Here is a 24,763-nt window from a genome sequence, read left to right as displayed (position 1 = left end):
CACTTTGGACCAACCAACAAGAAATACCACATATGACCAAACTAACACTGATGAAATCCAGAAAGCAAGGAACTTGTCCAAGTCATTTTCCCTTTCCAAGCCCTATCAAAGGCAGCAGGAAGAAACTGGTAACACTTTGGTCAACAGTTCATTGTTGACGCACTTCAACCATACATTGCTGAAGAGCCATGTCTACCTGAGTAAGCCCTACCCTCTGCCTTTGGCTTCCACTGGACCTTCTTTGTCTTTCCCTGATGACTTGTTCTACTGAGGAAAACAATGGCAGAAAGGTATGTGTCTTTTTAAGGTCAACAAGCTCAAAACCTGCAGGACTGCTTCAAGAAATCTTTCATTTCTCTGTGTCCAGCTTGGATGCTGCCAGCCCAGAACACCAGTTCCTACTCTCTCTCTTTCTTCAATTATCCCTGCAAAAGTTCCCTGATGCTTCCAGACTTCATTGTTGCCCACATCCAGATGGGAAAATTCCTGCAAGTTCCGAATTTCTCACTGCTGCCCTTTTCCAGGACAGGACCCTTGTTCAAACCAGTAAAAACCCAGTCCTAGGATCCAGGTCCTAGCACTCTTTGTGCGATTATCAAGCATTTTCTTTCTCTTTCTTTCTTTCTTTCTATCTGGCTGATAACTTATGGCTTGGGCATTCTAGTGAGTAATTTGAAGCCTTGGTATTTTCCACCAGCTCCCCTTTATGAAATCTTCAGGCTGAAGGGGATGTTGAATATCCAGCAATATTTAGGTAGGTAATGCAAGTTATACACTTTCGAAATATGAAGGCCGGCTAACTGCAGTGAGGCAAAATTTCAAACCGTGGAATAGATAAGGAGGTGCAAACATAACCTTAAAAAATGCAATAATGTTTCTGAACTGCAAAAAAGGGTGCTATTTCAAGGATAAAAATCAACAGTAAGAAAAGTTCTGCAGCGTAGCAGATTAAGGTTTCACACACAGCAGAAAAGACAAATGGTGTGAGCAGGCACAATGCAGCTGCGAAGCATCTTTCATATTAATATATAGAGCAAAGAGCCAAAACAATGGAGAAGGCTCCACATTGGTTTCCTTTGTTAAAGCTCCTGAGAAGCACTTCACAAGTACATAAGACTCACCTTTCTCGTTTCCATCAGATGGAGGAGGTAGAGAGGGACAGGGCCTGGGGTGCGTGCTGTTCTCCACTATTCTGTGAACCCAAACTAGATCCATTATTTTTATAAGCAACCCCAGTGAGTCGTCCTCTTCTATGCAGAGAACACAGACAGGCCAATGCCCTCTGCAGAAGCTTGCAATTTATGGACAAAACTAAGCATGAAATGCAAGGGGGGCGGGGAACAGATGAGAGGAAGCAATCCCAGCCACCTGGCAAAATTACAGTATATTTCTAAGAGTAAGCAAGATTGGGAAGGGGGGAGCAAGTAAGGGAAACAATTACCTTTGAAAGAAACAATGAATGGATGCACTGCAGAACTTTACTCATCTTCATCTCATGTGCCAGTGCTTATTAAATTATAAGCTACTAAAAAGCCCCCTTTGAAAATGTCATTTTTTCCCTCTTTGACAGAGAAATAAGAAAAGTAATAAAGACGCATTGGCGATGCACAGCTGTGTAAAAACACAGAATGAATTAAAAGATCCTGTTTACAAGAACTGATGGATGGCCCAGAAGTGAAGGCAATGCCTGAAAATGTCAGAAACCTGATTAAAACGCAGCAGCATTTGATCTTCAAGCTGAACACAGAACTCATATCTTTCATACTCTCCTTACTGCACAGGAGCGAAATCCTGTTAATCCAATTGTTTTGCAGATGAAACGGCATTGGTGCAGGTACCCAGTGTTGCCTTTGGTTCCTAACGAAGCGTGATTATGCAACGATGGCTATATGTCTAGAATTCTGTGCCATTCAGCATTATGGTAACAGAGCTGCCCCTAATGTCAATATCCAAGCTACTTTCCCATGGCCAAATCCTGCCATTCAGAAGACAGGGCCTCCAAGCTCATTTGGGGCAGATGGCCCTTAAAGTATTCTGGACCCAGGTTGTTGCAGGGTTTGAAGACCACACACCATAACAAAAGGGTGTGTGGCCATGTTCCTATAGGGTGTAGGAAAAATTAATGCAGCAACAAAATCCCAGTAGAGTTATGTGTCCAGAACACTGCTTACCTTTGTTTTGGAATTATAAAAAGGAACAAACATCATTTATAGATTAAAAAAAATATGGAGAGCTCTCAGCATATGGCTCAGCATGTATGCCCCTTTTTTCTGGTCCTTAACTCTGATTCCAATAGATGCTATACAAAAAAATACCGGATTTTTCGCTCTGTAGGACACACCCGATCATAGGATGCACCTTGTTTTAGAGGGGGAGAACAAGAAAAACAAAATCTCCCCCTCTCTGCTCAGCGCCCCTTCAGCGAAGCGGCAGGAGAAACGGAGCCCCTTCCATTTCTCCTCCCGCTTCGCTGAAGGGGCACTGCGCAGCTCTCCCTCTCCACTGAAGCCAGGAGAGTCTTGCTCTCCTGGCTTCAGCGAAAGGAACCCGAAGCCTTCGGAGCGCAGCGCAAGGTCCCGCTGTGCTCCAAAGGCTTCAGGCAACTATCCCTGAAGCCTGGAGAGTGAGAGGAGTCGGTGTGCACCGACCCCTCTCGCTCTCCAGGCTTCAGCGAAAGCAACGCGAAGCCTCCAGAGCGCGGAGGGAGCGCTCCCTCTGCGCTTCAGAGGCTTTGCGTTGCTATCCCTGAAGCCAAGGAGCCTGCATTCGCTCCATCGGACACACACACATTTCCCTTTCATTTTTGGAGGGGGAAAAGTGCATCCTATAGAGCGAAAAATGCGGTATATACCAAGTCGAAGCAGGTTCCTGAATGAAAAAGGTCTTTAATTCCTTGGTGCATGTTGCCTAAAAGTATGAGGAGAAAGAGAGCTCAATAACAGCGCGCCCATTGTTTGGTCACTAAAAAAGAGCTACCAGTCCATGGCAGCCTCAGCACAGAAAATACATTTCATATTCAGTATCTCTACTCGCCGAGCACTTTATCATGCCAAAACACAGTGCAATAATTGTAATTTAATAATACAGACTGCAGAACCCAGTAACAGTTGAAAACTAGAGAAAACAAATGAGCTTTCCACTCCAAGCCAGATGTCAAGTTCCTCTGAATCAGGCTGTCTCTAGGCACGCACTGATAATAAATAGAAATGAATGGATATTTTTATTAAGGTATAGTGGGTCAGCCTCAAATGCTGAGGCCCTGAAAATGAGAAACTAGAGAGCATTCAAAAAGTGGACATGGCACATTAATTCACAACAGAGACTGCAGACAACAGAGAAACATCTGCATTTTCAACATATGCAGAATAAGGCAAGCTCCACAGTTTTCAGTGAATCAGCTTGCAAGCTTTCACAGGCGCTGGAAAGGGGTGACCTGACTGCAAAAAGGACTGACTACCTTGTCAACAATGGCTGAGGTCTACAAAATTACTAACTGCGTAGCATTAGCAACAGGGGACTGTAAACTTAAGATGGAGTGCATTATGCCTGCTCAGGTGCTTGGATAGCCTTACTTATTGATGTATTGAAAAGAATTATATCCTGTCTTTCAGCTTTAGAGATTTCAAATTCAGTTTGCATTCAACTATACAGCGCCTTCACATTTGAGGAAGCTGTATATTTATACAAGTTTTCTACATGTATGATTTTTAAACCACCTGTTATCAAGGACAGGGGTCGGCAAACTTTTTCTGCGGGGGGCCAGTTCACTGTCCCTCAGAACTTGTGGCGGGCTGGAGCGCATGAATACGCATGCACGCACACACACGCCTTTCCTCACTCCTTCCCTCAGAGACAGGGTGGCTGAGATATGTCCACTCACCAGCTGGGGTGGACTGGGGAGGGGGTGCCCCACCGGCGCTGGGTCTTGGCTTGTGTGGAAGGGCCGCAGCCACCCTGCCGGGAAGGGCCCCTACCCCGGGGTGTCCATGATCGTGTTGTTAATGTGCCACCGCCGAGCAGCACAGAGGAGTCCTCCTCCTCTTCCTCCTCCTCCTCCTTCCTCCTCGCAGGCTCTCTGCTCCCACTTCTTCCCGCCCCTTCGTTTCTCCTCCCTTCTCGGAGCTAGACGTCAACAAGGCGCCCTGCCCTGCGCCTCGCCCCGATTGGAGCAGCGAGTCTCAGGAAGGGTCGCCATTGGCCACCACCGTGCGTCAAACAAGCCAATGGAGGGGAGGCCTGGGGTTGCTAAGGCTTGGCCAGCATCACGGAAGTCTGAGCAACCTCAGAGCATGTCCAGGGAGGAAATCGCAAAAAAAGGGCGCCTGAAAAAAGAAGGGTGATCAAGCCGATCCCAGCAGTGATTGCAGAACTGTTTGTGAGCCAGATCCAGAGGGCAGTTGGGCTGGATCTGGCCTGCGGTCCGTAGCTTGCCAACCCCTGATCAAGGAGATCCCACGGAAGTTTGTACTTGTACACAGTTAAAACATTGAAATGCAGAATTAAAACATTAGAATATAAAATTTAAAACCGAACAGAAGTTCAGACTACCAATTTTGGGATGAAGACTCTAACTAGGGAACTCTGTTAGTCCCCAACTCTGCATAGTCTCCAACCTTGATTGCTGCCCACCTAAGAACCTGCTCCCAAGTCCCATGGATACATTCAGATCTGGAAACAACTTGCCCTGTCCTACAGAACAGGGGTGGGAAACTGTGGTCCTTCTGATGTTCTTGGATGATAATTCCCATTGGCCATGCTAGCTGGCTCTGATGGGAGCAGGAGGACCCATTCACACAACAGATATTTTTGGCCGAGTGAGATTTCTCTAATAATGGTGTGTGAGAATTATGCTTTCATGGGAACCTTAGGCAAACATTCTCAGGAATGGGGTGAAAGAAACAGTAATCTGAAATTAGGTTTGCCTTCCAAGGAATATTAGCACCTCTTTCTTATGCCTGATCAATTTTCCCAGCACAGTTCTGAGGGCATCCCATAACAGGGATAACGTCTGAATGGTCAGTGGGTGGGATCCTGTAGCATTTCCCAAGGCTAGGCAGAGATGCATAGGAGTTCTGGATGAGAAGGCTGAACACCTCCCAATTCATGCTTTTCAAATGTTAAAATATTATTTGCCTCCAAAAAGGGTGGGGGGGAGAATCCCACCTAGAATTAAAAGTAACCCTGTGAATTCAATCACTCTTCCCTTTCGAGAAAAATGCCTCCAAGGAGGCCATTTTTCCTGACCTTTGTATGTTTATGCATCGTCATCCATTATGTAAAAATAGAACCTCATAAATTAAAAATGCAGCATGTCAGAGAAATATTAGTTTTTGAATATTATGCTGTAGACTTGCTATGTGTCTAATTACACTGCAGACACGCTCTGTTTTTCTGAGAAATCATTTCTTCTTTTGTCAAGTTAAGCTATTATCCATTCCAAATCTGATGCCTGGCTGCCAAAGAGTTGGTAGCTTGTATTAAACAATTTCCATTTACTTCACATTAAGTCAGTCACATAAAAAGCTTTGGCTTCCCTCTTTCTGAATACCTTCATGAAAAGCTAAACGTGTCTTCCCCTCTTCCCTCTCTCCCTCCCCGTGCTGAAAACCGATTTAAGGAGAATCTTGACAGATAACACAATGTCAAGTTTTATCACTTTTGAAACTAGTAATGAAATGTCATTGGAAACGCCTCATTAAAAATGTGAAATATACTTTGCATCTTCCCAGTTGGGAGTCAATAACCACGCTGTGAAAGGCACTTTTGAAGATGTATAATATATCCAGTTTAAGTCACATTTCTGAATAAAACACAGGTGCTGAACAAGCTTGTGGATGGCAACCGTATTTTATCTTTACACCATAGTCAAGAACTGATTTAACTACTCAAGAATTCAGCTAATGGCATTAATTTGCTAACTGGATACATTATTTGTTTGAGTAGGGAAAATATTTTTCCTGCACACCCCACTCTTCCAAACACACTTTAAGGTGCATTATTAAAACAGTTCCAAGTCTAGCTTAGAGGCCATTATCGTTCCAGCTACATATTTAAACAAATAAATAGAAGACTACACAGAAATACAGCAAACCACCACAAACAGCTCCTATCTGTTTTTCTAAGAGCTGCTATGTTAGTCCCTGGGTTACCCTGAAAATGTCTTGATGAGTTTTAATGCAATGCAAGCCCAATAACATGGGCATAGCCAGGGTTTATGTTAGTGGGAGGCAGAACCGAACTATCTGCGATGGGACTGGTCAGTTAGTTATTTTTATTTTTTTAGGGGGCAGCTGCCTACCTGCCCATACCTAATCATATTGCTACAAGGCTGACCATGGTATTCTACGGATCCAGCACAGAGTTAAGAGGTTTGTTCTCAGCTCCTGAGCAGCAAAGTATGGCAGAGATCGGAAGCAGAAGAATGGACTGATCCACTTCAGATTGCAGGGGGAGTGATATATATGGGGGTTTTTTTTGGTTTTTTTAATAAATAAATAAATAAATAAATAAATAAATAAATAAATAAATAAATAAATATTGGCCTACATGAAAGCTCCCTGCAAACAGTAAAGTATCACAACAAGAAATGAGCTATACTAAAAACAGTTCTCCTTAGCGTGCAATTTTCACTTGCGGATAGTTGGGGGGGGGGTAACATGGGAAAGCATTCTAAAAGCTGGTGTCCCTACACGCAGTTTGAAATGGTACTGTCCACTTTAACCCCTTCAGGATTCTTGCCAACTCATTTTGCTGCACCTTTAGACCAGGCCTTACATTACCATTGTGGGATGGAAACTGGTTTTTCCAGAGTGAGATAGCAGGATGTGGTGGAAAGTATCTGTTTACTGGGACTACGTGGGTAAATGCAAATGCCTGGGGCTTTTGTACTCCACCACTGCCCAGGCAAGGAAAAGAATGATGGACTTTTTCCAATCTGCAATTCAACTTATTTCTGTATCAGTTTGCATCCAGAGAGAGAAAGAATACACAAAAATCTGTTTTCATTTTCATGCGCATTTCGGCTAATATACACATTTTTGAAAACAGTTGTGCCTAAGGTACTTTTTTTTTACAGTCCCCCCCAATATAATGCATTTTATGTCTTATTTTTATTTACATGCACATTTTCTCCTAATGTCTGCACACATTTTTTGGGTGGCATTGAAAAATTCGGAGGAGCATGAATTTTGAAAAGCAGTTGTGTTTCAGCCTCATCCCTGTTGGCTGACTGCTGTTATGGGTTGCTTCACCAAGAACTGCAGGATAACATTTTAAGAAAAACAACATCACATTATTCACAATACCTCCAAGGGCACAGAGATTTGGTACATTTCCTCCATGCTAGGGATTTGACCTTTCACCTCCCTAGCATTTGCAAGGATGAGTTCAACGGTCACCCACATCAGCTGGAGAGAGAGCTTTTCATCAGCAGTTGCATTAACTAATTAATTTGACATTAACTAATTAATCTGCAGACCAGAGAGGGGGAAATGGTACCAGGAAATTATTCGTTTGGAGGTTGAATTAATTAAAACTACTACAGTAGTGACAGGGTTTAAGCTCACATTTCTCACAAGAGCATGGAACAGCTCACAGCTGTAGCAAGGCAAGAGAGACCGTTTCTTCACAGGGAGCAGAATTAATCTGTGTCACTCCTATAAGGACATGAACTTATTCAACTGCGCTGACATTAAAACATGGTCGCAGCTGCAGCAAATCTATACAAGCAAGCAAAATCTGCCATTTGATTTAGTGGGTTTGCATGTGTCCTCCATTTACAGGACCCTGACTTAACTTACAAATTTGTATTGGAAATACAGAGTAGGTTGGTAAATATTCCTGAGGTGGGTAAGTATCATTTCCAAGCATATACAGTCATACCTTGGGTTACAGACGCTACAGGTTGAATTTTTTCGGGTTACGGACCAGCCGAAACCTGGAAGTACCGCAATGGGTTACGTCCGGGTTTCAGCAGTCGTACATGTGCAGAAGTGCTAAATCACACTTTGCGCAGAAGTGCAGAATCGCAACCCGCGCATGCACAGACACGCCGCTGAGGGTTGCAAACATGCATCCCGCACGGATCACGTTCACAACCCGAACATCCACTGTAGTCATAAAAACCTTTACATGTTGGAATATAGTCCAGCGGAGCCAGGTTTATGGGGTGAAGGGAGTTTCAGCTCCCCCAATGTTTTTGGCAGGGGGCACTGCCACCCCCCCAATATTGATACGGCTGCCACCCCCTTCCACCACCGGGCACCATCCACATGTCCCAGACTCTGCCTGGCAGCCCAGGAACCAGAAAGTGGCTGGGACAAACACAGGCAATCTTTGCTTCACTTGTCCCAGTTGCAGCCTGGCTCCCAAGCTAAGGCTGGGATGAACAAACGCAGATGTCAGGGACTGGGCAGAGGAGGAATGGTGGAGACTGCCTCCCCATCCTGACACTTCCAGGGAGGAGTAAGAGGAAGACAATATACGTAGATTTGCAACGGGTTTGAGGGAGATCACAGGTCAGAGGCAGGTAAGGTGAAGAGTTGGGAAATCGTGGGAGAGCCAGAACAGCTGGCTGACATGTTGTCATCAGAAAGTATTCAAGACCCTCCATTTCCCAGAACCCGATGAGCCTTAAAAGTTGGAGAGCAAAGAGCTCCAGTACTTCCCACTCTGTGGAGTCAAAACATATACCGTCATGTGAAAGACAACAATCCCATGACTGCAATCATGGAGCAGGAATTCTAACAGATGTATCCACATGTACCATGGTACAGTAGCTGGTCACCTGGAACCACAAAAACCAAACGAGCTACATATCACAGAGGCCTATAGCTGAATTAGGATGGGAAATGCCATGGGGAGGACCATGGCACTATTAGCACTCAGGTCAAAGCTATGCCTTACTGTCATGCCATGAGCATAAGGGAAGGAGACCCCCAAGGTGATGAATGGATATTTTAGTTCCATCTGTGTGCACTGAGAACAAATTAGAATGGATCCCAAACGTAACCTAGCTATAAAGTAACAACTCGATACAGGGAAACCTCAGGGGAGAAGGGAATAAACTACTAGGATGCCGAGGAACAGAACTCTAATCATTAGAAAATTATGAACTGGCATATAACTATATTCAGGGTCACAGCTAAATTAAAGTATTGATTTAGATCAAGATTTCCCCTCCCCATCTCCTTGCTAATGCTTCCAGAATTTTTTTTAATAAAAAAAATCTGTATGTTATAATTTACGGTGAAGATCAATTCTGTTATCAATTGACCCTGCTTAGAAATCTGCACAATCTTAAATTAACTAACTTGAGATGTTTGAAATGGAGAGAAAGTATTCATTCCCCCCTAAGATAATCTCATTTTAAATCACAGATATATATATATATTTATGAGTACTACATATGCCACCCTTCAAAATAACACAGCGAGGAAAGTCCCATGTTGTGCCAAATGAGTAATGTCAGACCTGGGTCTGCTTACCTACTAAAATTTATTGAGATCTCTAAAGAAATCAATGACTTAACCAAAAACCAGTAAATAAAGTGTAGTATAATCAAAGCCTGGGGGATTAAGGTAATGAATCGTCAATTATTAAATCTATACTCTTTAATTACAGGTAGCATCTCTCCCTTTTCACAAGCCATCTCTAAATCTGTCTTAACACCATATTTTTAACATTCCTGGAAGCCTTAGGAACGTAAGATCAAAGGGACATCTCAGATTCTAAGATTTTCTGTTTGCAGCTGCAGCCAGATTGATGCCTTTGTAATTTTACAAGCAGGGCACCAAAGAATCAGCACAGGCGAAAGTATCTATTCATTTCTACCCTCTCCTTCGGTTAAACCATTGACTTTTTTTAAACTTTTTTTTTCTTTTTTTTGCAAATCATCTTTACAGTATTGGTTTCTTTTAATTTACATTCATAGAATCACATTATAACATCTCAGTTCTCCTATGGCTAAACATGTCTTTCAAAATAATAATAAAGAAAACAAAAACAAAAATTTGTTCTTAATCGCTTGATTCATTCATACGCCTTTTATACTAGACTTCCCTCCCCTTCTTACTTGGGTCCTAAGTTTTACTTATTTGAATGCCTCTCTTAACATGTCCATGAGCGTTAAAACTTTTCCTGTTTTTCCAGTATATTTTAGTATTTTTTTTACAGAAGATATTCCAAACCAGTCAAAATTTCAATGTCCCCATAACAGTCTTTCAAATATTGTTTGAATATGTTCCAATCTTTTTTAAATTTGTTTTGTTTGATCGCTTATCTGCCCAGTCAACTTGTCCATCTCTGCGTACTCCATTAATTTGGTCAACCAATCTTTTTTGGTCAGTAAACATTCCCTTTTCCAGTTCTGTGCAATCACAGTGGTGTTGGCGTACATGAATACTTTCTTTAAATCTTTTGGAATCTCATTCCCCACAATCCCCAATAGGAATGCTTCTGGTTTGGTGGGGGGGAATTAAACCACTGACTAATCCTAAAGAGGACCTGTTCTCTTATCATATGACTGCTAAGTTTATTCCACAGACTTTGGTGATTTAATTTGCATGCAGCATTCTGAAAATCCAAAATCTTAACCATTGTTTGCTTTTTAATTTTGATGCACACTGCTCAGAAACTTCTGTCATTAAGCAGCATATAAATAGATTAAATAAATAAATATGCAATGGCTGTGTTCCTATTAAACAAGTAGCCTTGCTTTATTCAGCTCAAATTTTCCCTCCTCTCTCCTCTCACATTGCTAGGTCAATGTTGGAAGTTTTCCCTTTTGGTTCCCTGCTTTGTCTGAACATTCAGATTGTGGTTTAACACTAACTATGGCCAATTTCAAAGCCAGCCACCTTCAAACAATGGCCATGGTTAAACCGCATTACCTAATTCAGACAAAATAAGAAGCCACAGTTTGCTAAAAACTGAAAGCAAACCTTCTGAATTCTTCCTCCCAGCTGTTTGAGATGAAGAGAAGGAAAAGGGAGCCCACAATCTTGTGGCTCACCATGGTTCTTCTAGACCATAGTTTATTGTTGCATGCACATATAACCATTGTCTACTGAATCATCTTTGTTTGTTTGTTCAAACTCTCAAAGAATTCTTAAAAGTTAGTGAAGCAGGACTTCCATTACTTTTATTATTTAATTTGTTATTTATACAATTCCCATTTTAAAAAATGAAACATGTAAAACAGTTCTGGTGGCAGCACAGACCCTGCAAACAAATTCTCCTAACGGAAGTGCAGATTTCTAAGTCTGCTAAAATTGTACGCACATTTGAATAAATGCAATTAACCTTTTATTTTGTTGCCATAAACAGGATGGATGGCTTTCCACCAAGCAGCCAGCCCTCAAGGAACACAATGATTTTGAATAATTGTTTTTAAAAATCCGTACAGCTTCATTCTGCTGTATACAGAATCCCTGAGAGATCATCTCATCACCTCTATGTTCTAAGATGACCTTTAAGATAGACACAGGATAAACACGCCACCTTCGCACCAAGTCAAGTCTGCGAGGGTGCGCAGACAGTAGGACTGTGCAAACATGCCTCAATCCATTTTGAGATTAATTCACACTTTCATCCAGTGTTTTCTGTTCAGCTGCAGCTGGTTTATTTTGCTGCTGCGGAGATACACTTCTTTCTTTATGTATATCATAGCAAACTGACTTCCAATGTTGACGGATACGGTAGATTAATTAGTTTACCATTACCCATCTTCAGGAGGTAGAGGTTGTAAGTCCAATATAGAAATAAATAAAACCCAGGGCATATTCATGCCGTCAGGCACTATGACAACAGAATACCGGACTAAATTAAGTTTTGGCTTTATCCAGCAGAGCTCTCCTTATGTTCTTATGGTGATCATTTGCACTTGGTACATAGTTTCCTTAACTATTTTCCAGTTATTGTTTCAAAGGTTGTTGTTTTTTGTTTTTTAAGTCTGACTAGTGTGGTTAACATATAATTTCACTCTGTTCCTATTGAGCCCAAATACTGTATTTTCCCATTAGACCACAATCAATCCAGGCTGCAATTATCTCCATACACAACAGTTGAAGGGTATGGGGTTTCTTTTCCAAGAATTCATTGTTTTGTGATGTTGACACATAGTTGCAATTTCCAGTAAGGCCTGCATTATATCAAAATGGCTGCACTAGCCTGTCCAGCTGTGGTTGATGGAAATTACTGCAGGGCAACAGTGGTATCTGAGAAAAAGCAACGGGAGCGTCATTATAGTGGTCCATTTAGCAGGGTCAGGGATGCAATATCAGTATAAGTATCTGAATGTGAAGACTCTCAGTGAATTGGATCTCCTAAGGGGAAGTCTGGAAGACCTATGATATGAGCCATTTTGGCAAAGCTCTGCAGATCAGGAAATATCAGAGATCAATATTTTATGCTAAATCATCTCTTAGGTGAAGTGATCTACATGCTCACTGACATTTTCTACATACTAATATAACCTCATATCAACTAGATTATTAGTTAAGCATCTAAGCCCTTTCCCACAAGGAGTATAGCATACAGTGGTACCTCGGGTTACATACGCTTCAGGTTACAGACTTCACTAACCCAGAAATAACTTTGCTTCAGGATGAGAACAGAAATCGTGCTCCGGTGGCACGGCAGCAGCAGGAGGCCCCATTAGTTAAAATGGTGCTTCGGGTTAAGAACAGTTTCAAGTTAAGAACAGACCTCTGGAACGAATTAAGTACTTAACCCGAGGTACCACTGTATAGCATACTAGGCATTTTGCCCCCCTCATATCTCTGCCTGCAGCCATTACATTCATTCTTTTAACATATTTATTTATTATTTATAAAATGTGTTTGCAAGCCTTCTGCAGAGCCACGCCCTCACAAAACAACACGCATAGAAAGGAAGATACAAGTTACATTAGGTAGATTGGATAGGTGTACAATTGCCAAGAGAAAACTGCTGTGAATCACATAAGGCATTAACACTCTTTAGGAAAGGCAAGAGTAAAGGCTTTCAAGGTGCTCTTAAAAGCCAATATATGAGGGAGGCCCAAACACAAGTCATTTGGAAAGGAGTTCCATAACCATGGGGCCACTAGCAAGAAGGCCCTGTATCTCATGCACACCAACCTTATCAATGAACATGCAAATTAGATGTCCAGGGCAGGCACCTCACCTTGGACTTCTAATCTGTTGTGAGGCAGTAGGTTTGCAATCTGGTAAGAGTGTACCTGTTGCTTGGCCCTATTTAAAAATAAGCCAAATACTTAAAAATGCCCTAAGTCTCCAGCGATTTCTCTTTCAAAGGAAAGCAAAACCCAGCTGGTGATGTCCCTGAAATTTCCCCTACATGGAACCATATTAATACACAGACACCCTCCCACGCTCACCAACGACATCCCCTCCAGGCAGGAGATGGTGGGGGGAGACCTGCCTACTTAAGCCCATCTTCTGGAAACATCTCCAGTTAGTATCTTCTGTGATAACCAGTCACCTGTACCAGTCACCACTGTGGTGTTGTGGTTAAGAGCGGTAGACTCATAATCTGGGGAACTGGGTTCACGTCTCTGCTCCTCCACATGCATCTGCTAGGTGACCTTGGGCTAGTCACACTTCTCTGAAGTCTCTCAGCCCCACTCACCTCACAGAGTGTTTGTTGTGGGGGAGGAAGGGAAAGGAGAATGTTAGCCGCTTGGAGACTCCTTCAGGTAGTGATAAAATGGGATATCAAATCCAAACTCTTCTTCTTCTTCTTACTCTTACTCAAAGAAATACTTTGATTGAATCATTGGTTGACATGGCTTGACCACATAAGAAGTCTCTACAGAATCCCATCTTACAAACACAAACTAATAATAATAATAATAATAATAATAATAATAATAATAATAATTTATTTATACCCTGCCCCAGCCACTCTGGGTGATTCCCAAAAGAATATTAAAAACACAATAAAACATCAAACATTAAAAACTTCCCTAAACAGGGCTGCCTTCAAATGTCTTCTAAAAGTCATATAGTTGTTTATTTCCATCTGATCGGAAGGGCGTTCCACAGGGCAGGCGCCACTACCAAGAAGGCCCTCTGCCTGGTTCCCTGCAACCTCACTTCTCGCAGTGAGGGAACTGCCAGAAGGCCCTCAGCGCTGGACCTCAGTGTCCGGGCTGAGCGATGGGGATGGAGATGCTCCTTCAGGTGTACTGGGCCGAGGCAGTTTAGGGCTTTGAATTGTGCTCAGAAATGTAATAGGAGCCAATGATAAGCTTGGAGAGGACCCAAAGATATCTTCTAGGCTACCCACTCCAACCTACCTAACCCTGTAACAATATTTTTACGTTGGCATCCAAATGTGACCACACAATAGCTAGGATCCAAAGGACCACTTTTCAGCCACCTTCTTCCTCTTTCCCCATAAAGCTGCTCCTGTGGCTTGCAGACGTTTGGGTACAGCATCCCAGTAAGGGCTTAGAAAAGGGGATTGGAAAACTCCCATGCCCAAAAGCACTCAGTGTGCACAAACAAAAGGGTCTTGGCTAGCACGTCCTAAGAATCAGTTCCGAATGTCTGCTGCTACAATCCAAGTAAAATGATTGCTCACCTTATTCGTTCCAAGGAGTTAACCGTCCAGGACACTGAAAAGAGAAGAGGGAATCACTAACTCACTCATTCTGCTCAAGAATTAATGCAAGCTAAAAATGCTTTTGTAAGCTTAAAATGAAACCAATTTTATTTTCTTTGAGATCATGCATTCGCCAAACGAAAACATAAATCTGATGTAATAACCTACAACAGAAATGAAACTTGACACATTTCCCTGTTACCAGATGCAAAACTGAGGAGATCTAAGAATAAAATGCATGTCTTCAAAGTCTTATAATTTTAAACACTGTTATTTGTCTAGTTCCCATTGAACATACGCCTGCTTAACAGAAGGGGTTTAACTGAAAGCTAAGTTAAACTGTATTGGATACAATAGTGGAAATCATATGCAAAACTCATTCCTTGTTAATCAAACAATTAAGTAATTCGGAATCCAAACATCAAGAACACACACCCTAGGTTTCTACAAGATTGTGTATTGTAAGTAGCCTACACATTTTTTACACTCACCACTTCTACCAATTATGATGTTCAAACACAGCATCACATTTTGAGATGGTATCTCTTTTTAAGTAAGTGTAATGCAGCCAGGGCAATTTAAGAAGCTTACTGAACACCCTGGACAAGACAACTCCATTCCACATTAGTTATACTCTCACAAGGAAGGGACACGGGTGGTGCTGTGGTATAAACCACTGAGCCTCTTGGGCTTGCTGATCGGAAGGTCAGTGGCTCGAATCCACACGACAGGGTGAGCTGCCGTTGCTCTGTCCCAGCTTCTGTCAACCTAGCAGTTCGAAAGCATGCCAGTGCAAGTAGATAAATAGGTACCACTATGGCGGGAAGGTAAACGGCTTTTCCGTGCACTATGGCACTCGTCCTGATGTCCTGTTGTGCCAGAAGCGGTTTAGTCCTGCTGGCCACATGACCCGGAAAGCTGTCTGTGGATAAACGCCAGCTCCCTCGGCCTGAAAAGCAAGATGAGCTTCTAAGCCGCTTCTGGCGAACCAGAGCAGTGCACGGAAACACCGTTTACCTTCCCGCTGGAGCGATACCTATTTATCTACTTGCACTTTGATGTGCTTTCGAACTGCTAGGTTGGCAGGAGCAGGGACCGAAAAACGGGAGCTCACCCCGTCGCGGGGATTCAAACTGCCGACCTTCTGATCGGCAAGCCCTAGGCTCTGTGGTTTAGACCACAGCGCCACCCGCGTCCCTATTATAGTAAGGCAGGGTATTCACCTAATAAGTCCCATGGTGAAATAACAGTCCACTGGGAGAGGAAAGAGGAGACCATTCTGTATAGCAAGCTGAAATGTTTTTGCAGGAAGACTGATCAGAAGAGCATGACATCAAGTCCTTCCCCATCCATTTAAAGCACATTCCCCAAGCACCAATGAATCTTGGGATCTGGGAGCTAGGAATTGTAGCTCTGTGAGGGATGAACTGCAGTTCCCAGGATTCTTGAAGAGGGAATGTGTTTTAAAGCTATATTGCGTACACAACGTAAGAAGAATTAAAACAAAAGAACTAGACTTTAAGGCTCTACAGCAGACAGGATTTACAAGCAGTACAAAATAATAGTTTTAACTTAGGTTAGTTTAATGGCAAAGAATCTAATCAACTGTTAAGAAACTTAGCTGACCCTCCTTTGGAGAGAAAAAAATTAATTCAGGAGCAGGTAGCTAAAATGGTGGGATCCCTATATTGTTGCTCTATGCAAGGTTTCCCAGACTTGGCTCACCAGCTGTTTTCGAACTACCACAACTCCCATCATTCCAGTTGTCAGGGATGATAGGAACTGTAGTCCAAAACAGCAGTAAAGCTAAATTTGGGAAACTTTGCTCTATTGTATTGCCCTATTAGTCTGGCTCTGCATAAGCCAACCCTAAAAGAGAGGCAAAAGATAGAAAAACACGACTTGAAACTGGATGCCGAATTCTGCTCAAGTTATTACTGGCTGCAATCTAGAAAAGCAGTCAATTTGAAATATTAGCAATGGGAAAGATGGTACATTAAGTTCTATTCATTTCAAACTTTTTTTAAAAAAATGACAATTTAATATGGTGACATTTACCCGAGACACAGCTGTTCACCTAGCTTTGGCTACTTAATACATAGATGTCAATGCTAGAGGCAAGCTCAAAGCTTCCATGGAAATGGGGGAGGACCCTTTTGATACAGATTCATTTCTTTCCTGCAATGCAGTGCTTAATTTTGCCAATTAGAAAGTCTGGGGTTAAAGTGTGGTTTAAATCACACATGCTCCCAATTGTTGGCTACATGAAAACAGGTTGTACTACTCAGCAGTGACAAAAATATGCAACCTGCAAAAAAAGACTCAAAAAAGTTGGCACAGGTGAGTTAGGAGCAAACGAATCCCCGCTTCAAATCTCACTTCAGTCTGGAACTCACCGGATCAGGGGTCACCAAACCAGCACCCATAAAGGCTTTGTGACTTTGACCCAGTATACCTGAAGGAGCGTCTCCACCCCCATCTTTCAGACACTGAGGTCCAGCTCCGAGGGCCTTCTGGCAGTTCCCTCACTGCGAGAAGAGGGCCTTCTCAGTAGTGGCGCCCGCCCTGTGGAACACCCTCCCATCAGATGTCCAGGAAATAAGGAACTATCTGACGTTTAGAAAGACATCTGAAGGCAGCCATGTTTAGGGAAGTTTTTAATGTTTGATGTTTTATCGTATTTTTAATACTGTGGTACCTCGGGTTACAGATGCTTCAGGTTACAGACGCTTCAGGTTACAGACTCCACTAACCCGGAAGTAGTACCTCAGGTTAAGAACTTTGCTTCAGGATGAGACCAGAAATCCCATGGCGGCGGCGCAGCCACAGAGGGAGGCCCCATTAGCTAAAGTGGTACCTCAGGTTCAGAACAGTTTCAGGTTAAGAACGGATCTCCAGAACAAATTACGTTCTTAACCCGAGGTACCACTGTATTCTGTTGGGAGCAGCCCAGAGTGGCTGGGGAAACCCATTGGCTAATTAGCTACAGGTGGAGCCACTTGGCCTTCTCCCCCTTCAGGCTGCTGTTCAGCAGGTGAAGCTAACCCTTGGCCCATGACAATTATACCTTGGATGCCATATATCACAATATGACTATCCTTGATTAAAAAGGTTGGGTACACACCATATATCTGAAGCACCCCCCGCAAAAGAATCCTCGGAACGCTAGCTTCTTAAGGGTGCCAAGATCTACATCTGTGGGGGGTAAACTAAAACTTCCAGATTATTTGGGTGAAATAATGCATTTTCAGTGTATAGTGGCAACACACAGACTGAATTAATCTCCATGCCAGCCAACACTCCCAGTATAGGGAGGAGGCCAGGGAGAGCTCCGTTCTTTATAGCCGATTCCAAATATAGTTAGATGACATTCATATGGCAGTATACCAATAACCTATGTTTGTACTTTAGAAGGTAATTATTTCCTTCTAACTATACAATTACCGTAGAATAAAAATACTAGTGACCTTGAATTAAGCAACGCAGCCCTTGAATATTTCAAGATAAGCTTCCCACATCGGTAAAAGCTGAGAGGAGGGTCACAAGGGAGAACCATTTAGCCTAAGTCCCAGCATGATTTAACAGACCCCTTCTAAGATCCTCAAGCCTTTTTAAAGAGCTTTTGTTATTTGGAATATTTCCAGTAAGCACTAAGCATTAAAACAGCACCTGTGCAGCTGCTAAGTTGAATCACCTGTTCGTTGCCCTAGAGAATTAAAAAAGCATTTAATACAATATTATAGAAAGTTGACACACAGAGAGAGAGACCAGAAGGAAAAAGAGAGGAAGCAGGTTGGGGAAGAACCTGTTTCGCACTTCTAAAAAGAATGTGTTTAATTTGCCACTGGAGGTATAGAGTGGCGTAGCGTGGGGGGTGCAGGGGGGGCCGGCCGCACCAGGCGCAACATCTGGGGGTTAGTGTTAGGGGGCGCAAATCCACGGGTTAGGGGGCACAAATTACTTGCCTTGCCCCGGGTGCTGACAACCCACGCTACGCCACTGAAGGTAAAGCCCACTAACGTGGAAACTGAAAGCAGTATTCTGAATGTGAGGGAAGAGACTTTCCTCACTCACCCTGATTCAGCACCTTTCTGGCTTGTATCACCTTTCTGGCTTCCATCAGTTATGTCCTGCCTTTCTAAATGTGACTAAGGCTACGATCCAAGCTGACTGACTAGGAATAAGACCACTACATATATTAAACTCCTCTGATTAAATATTAACTCTGTTTCTCCCTCCCTCCCTGCCTCCCACCACTTCTCTCTCTCGCTCTCTCTCTCACACACACACACACCCTTGACATGGCTTGTTAAGTGCCAAAAGTGGAAGCAACACAATTTGTTGCCTCCAGTTCCCCGTGTTATTTATTGCAATCCAGAGGATGCAGAGTAATTGGAAAGCTGATAAGCTCCTCCACACATACGTTAAAATGAGATTTAAGTTAGCGCTCCGAAAGAGTCCTGGGGGATTCTAAATGAAAGTTTTATAAGCACTGATATATGCACATATTATTAACTCCAGTCGTAATACCTTATTTAAACAATTAGCCTCCACTTCAAAGAATCGGCCCCACTGAAATTTTGCAGGGCGGCTCCTCGGCGCCAGGTCTCATTCTCACAGCCAACCGCAACAAAACCGGAGCCGGTTATTATTATTATTATTATTATTATTATTATTATTATTAGAATTTATATACCGCCCTATACCCAGAGGTCTCAGTTACGAGAAGAAAGCCACTTACATTCTGCTTGGTAATCCACTTCCCCAGTATTCAAGGCTGCCCCTTCCTCATTTTTGGGGGGGGGCAGGGAAAGGAAACAGCACTCCACAGCCATAATCAAGGAGTCTTGTCTGGTGGGAATATAATTAGAATTCCCTGCCAGAGCTTCCCCTTCTGATAAAGGTGTACTCAGCATGTGTGTATACTAAAAAATTTCACATTGCTGTTCTTGGCATTTAATTAGGGGGTAAAGTAAAACGTGCAGGACTGGAATTTTAAGTGTTGGTTTAATAACCTTTATCCAGCTCATTTCTCAATGATTTTCTTCCTCTCTGGAGAGGCTTCTAATGTCAAACTGTGGTATTAAGGTGAGTCATGGTTACTGAAGAGGCACAAGGAAAGTACATGACAGAATTTCTTAATTTTAAGATTGCTGGCGGGGTGGGGAGGGGCGTTGTGCGGAAGAAGCTGAAGTCTTCCCTTCATTTCAGAAATAACACACAGAAAGCTTATACCTCATGAGCAGTAGGGGAAATGGGAGGTGGCACTCAAGACTTGAAAACATAAGAATAGCCTACCTAGTCCAGCATCCTATTCTCACAGTGGCCTAACAAATGCCCTTGGAACGCTTGCAAACAGCACAACTCTCCTCTTCTGTGGCTTCCAACAATTTGTCTTCGGAAGCGTATTGTCTCCCATTGTGGAGGCAGAGTATAGCCATCATGGCCAGGTAGTTATTTTTAACATGTACGGAATCATACTCTTGCCCGCATCAAGGACAAAATGTCGTCCACACCTGCTTTATCCTTTTATTTGTTGAAATTCATAGCTCACCCTAACGCAGAAGGTCTCCTGCAGTATCAGAAGATTTGTAAAACAGAATGATTATTGATATTGCTTTTTAAAGCTTTCGTTTGAAGATAATGTAAAGCAGTCGGACGAGAAGGCAGCTAAAGTATCCGGTGCTTCTTATTCTCAGCCTCTGAGGGATGTATCCACGGTTGGTGAAACTAAGAGAAAACTCAATTGGTAACTCCATTAATTGGGTGGAACTTAGTTGAAATTAACAGAAAATGTTTGCTTAAACAAAAAGCCACTTTCACAATGTACTCTGGTCCAGAATTTGATGGCACGCTGGAGGAACAGAAGGAGTTCCCAAGCTGAGGGACAGTCAAATGTAATACTTCTTTATACATTGTTCAATGCTCTTGATAAGCGGAGAGTATGCCCAGGATCAGAGTTAGTTACAGAAAGAGTAGATTTCCATGCCAATCAACAGAAAGACCACATTATCCACACATCAACTGACATCCCACACTGGAATGCCAAATAATCCCAACATCCCAAGTGCAGGGATATAGCGATATCTACTCTTTGCTGGGATTTTGTGGAGCGTTTGTCTCTGGTCAATGAGCTTCCCAAAGGACGTCAGTCCTGACACCCCGCTCCAGGCTCAAGACGGTGGAAAGTTACTTTGCTTTAATAATATAATAATAATATCTTTATTGTCATTGCCCCCTCTCGGGGACAACGAAATTACTTGACTGCTCCATAAAAACACTAATTAAACAATACAGTATAGTACAGCAAGGAAGATTAGATGACTTTCCAAGTCCAGGCTTCCCATTCAGGGCCGAGATCGCTCTGGAGAAGAAGCTGTTCTTAAGACGGCTCGTTCTTGTCTTCATCGTCCTGTATCTCCGTCCCGACGGCAGGAGCTCGAAGAGACAGTGACCAGGATGCAGGTTTAAACAGTCCGGAAAAAATCCCCCCTCTTCTCCTGCTTCCGAAGGGGGTTCAACAATTTTAAATGATGGAAGTTAATCCTTACAAGCGATTTTCTGAACTCTAGTTTGCCATGTCTTTGCTTTGATCTGTCTACAAAGAAAGGGAAGGCTGACTTCCTGTTTAGACCTTCCCGTTTCAGTGCCAAATTAAAATAAATTTTTAAGTCCAATTTTCCTTTCTACTCACAAATCATTATTTAGAGTCTAATATTCTGAGATTTAAGTACTCACGGGTGATTATTTTAAAAGCCAAATTGTCCCAGGAAAAAGGCAGTGCTCTCCGGCAATGGCTGTGCAGCTTCGCTCCATGGCAGAAGCAGTTGACTCTCAGCACTGCGCCACTTCCCCCTCTTCGCTCCGGAGCCCGTTAGTGGGTTCCTTTGTGGGTTGGGGGGGTGCTAAAGGTGCCCACCGAGTCCCATGGTCACAGGCTTCATCCGCCTGTGATTTTTGAAAGGGTCCCCGCTTCGCCGTAGCGGGAAAGACCCGTTTCCCGTGGAGCTGGTCCCTCTAGATCAGAGGGAGTCCGCCATTACCGATGGCGCCACCCCGGAAGTCGATGTTGGGAAAGATTGAGGGCACAAGGAGAAGGGGACGGCAGAGGACAAGATGGCTGGACAGTGTTCTCGAAGCTACCAACATGAGTTTGACCAAAGTGCGGGAGGCAGTGGAAAACAGGAGTGCCTGGCGTGCTCTGGTCCATGGGGTCACGAAGAGTCGGACACGACTAAACGACTAAACAAGAACAACAAACCAATCTGAGCATAATAGTTTTGCACACAATCCAACAATGAGAAAGGGGAACCAACTTTCTGCCTTCCATACTTGATCTCGTATATGAGAAAAGACCAGGAAGAGAAACTTCAATGGCATGCCATTACTTTCATTTCTTTCCTGCCTGCTGCCCCACATCCGTTGCTTTTCACATCAAGGTCATCGCAGATACCTGCTTGCCAGCCGCATTTCCATCTGCAAACGTCCCATCGGTTAGTGCTTGTTATTTGGAATCCAAGCTCTGCACATCAGGGTAACAAACTGGTAATCACAATGGAGCGATTGTTTTGAGCAACGGACAACAAAAGCTGCTGTTCTTTCTTTGTCACAGTGACAGCTTGAAGAAGGCTCACTCAGCCTTACTCTTCCCTGAGATTTTAACTAAGTCGGGGGATGTCACGGAAGTTCGTCTTACAAAGTTTTCTTTGTATTCTATCTGCTGCCGACATCATCTACAAGCAGCGCACAAAAGAATCGCAGCCCTACAAATCCATTATTGAAGTTGATGAAAGCACAAAGCCAACAGCCTAATCTTTGTAGTCACAAACTGACCCTGCAAAAGGTAAGGGCAGCGAAGAGCATAGCATGTGATACGGCGACAATGCCGTTATGCTTACGATGCCACTCTCCGCCGCAACCCTTGACTTGTTCTTTAAAGCTTCCCTTTTATACCTTTTATTTGTGCGTTGCAACACACCATGCTTATTTTAAGCTTCAAGATGAAACGTACACAAAGCTTGGTTTTAAAAGCCACCGGCTCAGTTGTTGATTATTATTGGACAGAAATACAATTCACAACCTTCTTTTCTGGGAGGTGGAAGAAACAAGGTGCATCAAAATGCAGACTGGATGGCTCAGTCCAGAGCATGAGTCTCTTAATGTCAGGACCGTAGGTTTGAGTCCCCTTATTTGGGCAAAAATATTCCTGCATTGCAGGGGGTTGGACTAAATCAGTGTTTCCCAACCTTTTTCTGACCGTGGCCCCCTTTCGACCTTGCTTCCTTCCTGTGCCCCCCCCATGGGTGTAGCCAAGAGGGGCAGGGAAGCAGCTACCCTCCCCAAAAGTAAAAATCAATAAAAAACTGAGGTTCTGTCCCCACTAACAAAAGCCTGCCCCCCAACAAAAATCCTGGTTACACCAATCCTTCCTCCCCTCAGGTCCTCCTGGTAGAAAGGTAGCTATTTAAATGTTTTGTTCGTAAATATAACATTTTTATAATTTATAGAAAATACAGTTACATAAAATGATAGGAACATCATCATCATCAATTTTATTCATACCCCGCCCTCCCCAGCCAAGACCGGGCTCAGGGCGGCTAACACCAGGTATAAAAACAACTGATTAAAATACAACTTAAAAACAAGATTAAAATACAACATTAAAATGCAGCCTCATTTCAGTAGAAACTTAAATCAAAAACTTTTTGGGGATGAAAATGTCAAATCTTCACCAAGGCCAACTATCCAGACTGGTCCTACATGGGCCAGAAAAAAGCCAGGGAAGTCCCCAAATAGGAGTTTCATCACAGAAGGAAAAGGAAAGGGGGGATCAGGCTGATTCCAAGCCAAAGGCCAGGCGTAACAACTCTGTCTTACAGGCCCTGCGGAAAGAAATCAGATCCCACAGGGCCCTGGTCTCATGAGACAGAGCGTTCCACCAGGCTGGAGCCAGTGTTGAAAAAGCCCTGGCTCTGGTTGAGGCTAATCTGACTTCCTTAGGGCCCAGGACATCTAGAGTGTTGCTATTTATGGACCTGAAGGTCCTCCACGGGGCATACCAATGAAATATTGTTGAAGCAGAAAAACACATGGAATCATGGAGCTGGAAGTTACTGTCGGTTTCAAGCCTTAGTCAGAGGAATTGGCCACCCTCCAGGTGCCCGGCTTGAATCCTTGTTGACCTCCCTGTCTGCGACTCCCGGCAAGATCAGGCGAGATCTCAATCGGCGATCCTTCTCAACGTGAGAAGAACACACCACTCCTCCCCTACCATCCCCAGGGAGGGGAGAGAGACAGACAGAAACGTATTTACATGCTTTTATTCCTGTCTTTCCAGCAGTACAGAGAATCGTGTCTGCACTCTCTCATCACCAACAGCAGAGAGAAAAAAAAATCCGCCCATGTACTTCCAGTACAGATCATGTGACACTCTGAGCTAACATCCGGTGCTCAGTACACTGAATAGACTGTCCTTTGTTCCCACGGTACAGTCCCAAAACATCAACATCCTGTTTGGCTTTCCAGCCATCTGGAGCACTCAGCTGCATTGCTCCTTTTTCGTAACAGTTACCTCAAGGGTCATCTTTCTAGTGAAACCCCCTGCAATGTAGGAAACTCAGCTAAAGCATCCATGACAGATGACCATCCAGCCTCTGCTTAGAAACCTCCAAGGAAGGAGAGTCCAGAACCTCCTGAGGAAGATCCATCTTCCATGTATTATAAAAATTAAACAACACTTATTTGACCCGTTATTTGACACAGAGGGTGAAACCTGCAGATACAGTCCAAAAGGCGCACAGGGAGTTCTGTATATATGGGAGGATTTTTAAAAGCAAGTGGTCCTCACTGACCTGCTGCAAAAAAATCTTGTCATCTGGGGGAGTCCTGGCTGCCTAGGTAAAACATCATAGCCCCCCACACCCTTCCCTGGGAATAAGGCCCATTGAACGTAGTGTGGCTTTCTTCTGAGTAGACATTTAGTTATTTACTAGATGCAAGTCAGCAGCACCAGACGACTCTGCTTGGCTAGGCGCTGGGGTGGATTGTGTTCGGGTCAATTACGTCCAGGGGGGTCCGGCACACTTCCTCATGCGCAGCTCTGGTCTTCCCCCCCGGGACCTTTGACGCAGCAGAGCGTAAAACACAGCGGAACAGA

The 24,763-nt window shown here is 43.4% G+C and overlaps 1 protein-coding gene across 1 annotated transcript in view; it reads right to left on the bottom strand.

The window, feature by feature from the left end:
• Positions 1–24,763, bottom strand: part of FHIT (fragile histidine triad diadenosine triphosphatase) — a 1,046,044-nt gene that overhangs the window by 855,791 nt on the left and 165,490 nt on the right. The window contains exon 3 of the mRNA XM_053378360.1: positions 14,587–14,620. The gene's annotated coding sequence lies outside the window, so the exon portion shown is untranslated. The remainder of the gene's footprint in view (positions 1–14,586; positions 14,621–24,763) is intronic.

This window comes from Podarcis raffonei, chromosome 2 (assembly GCF_027172205.1).
Source record: "Podarcis raffonei isolate rPodRaf1 chromosome 2, rPodRaf1.pri, whole genome shotgun sequence".
Classification (NCBI taxonomy): domain Eukaryota; kingdom Metazoa; phylum Chordata; class Lepidosauria; order Squamata; family Lacertidae; genus Podarcis; species Podarcis raffonei.
Note: the sequence above shows the minus strand (reverse complement) of the source record. Positions and strands in the feature narration are given on the sequence as shown.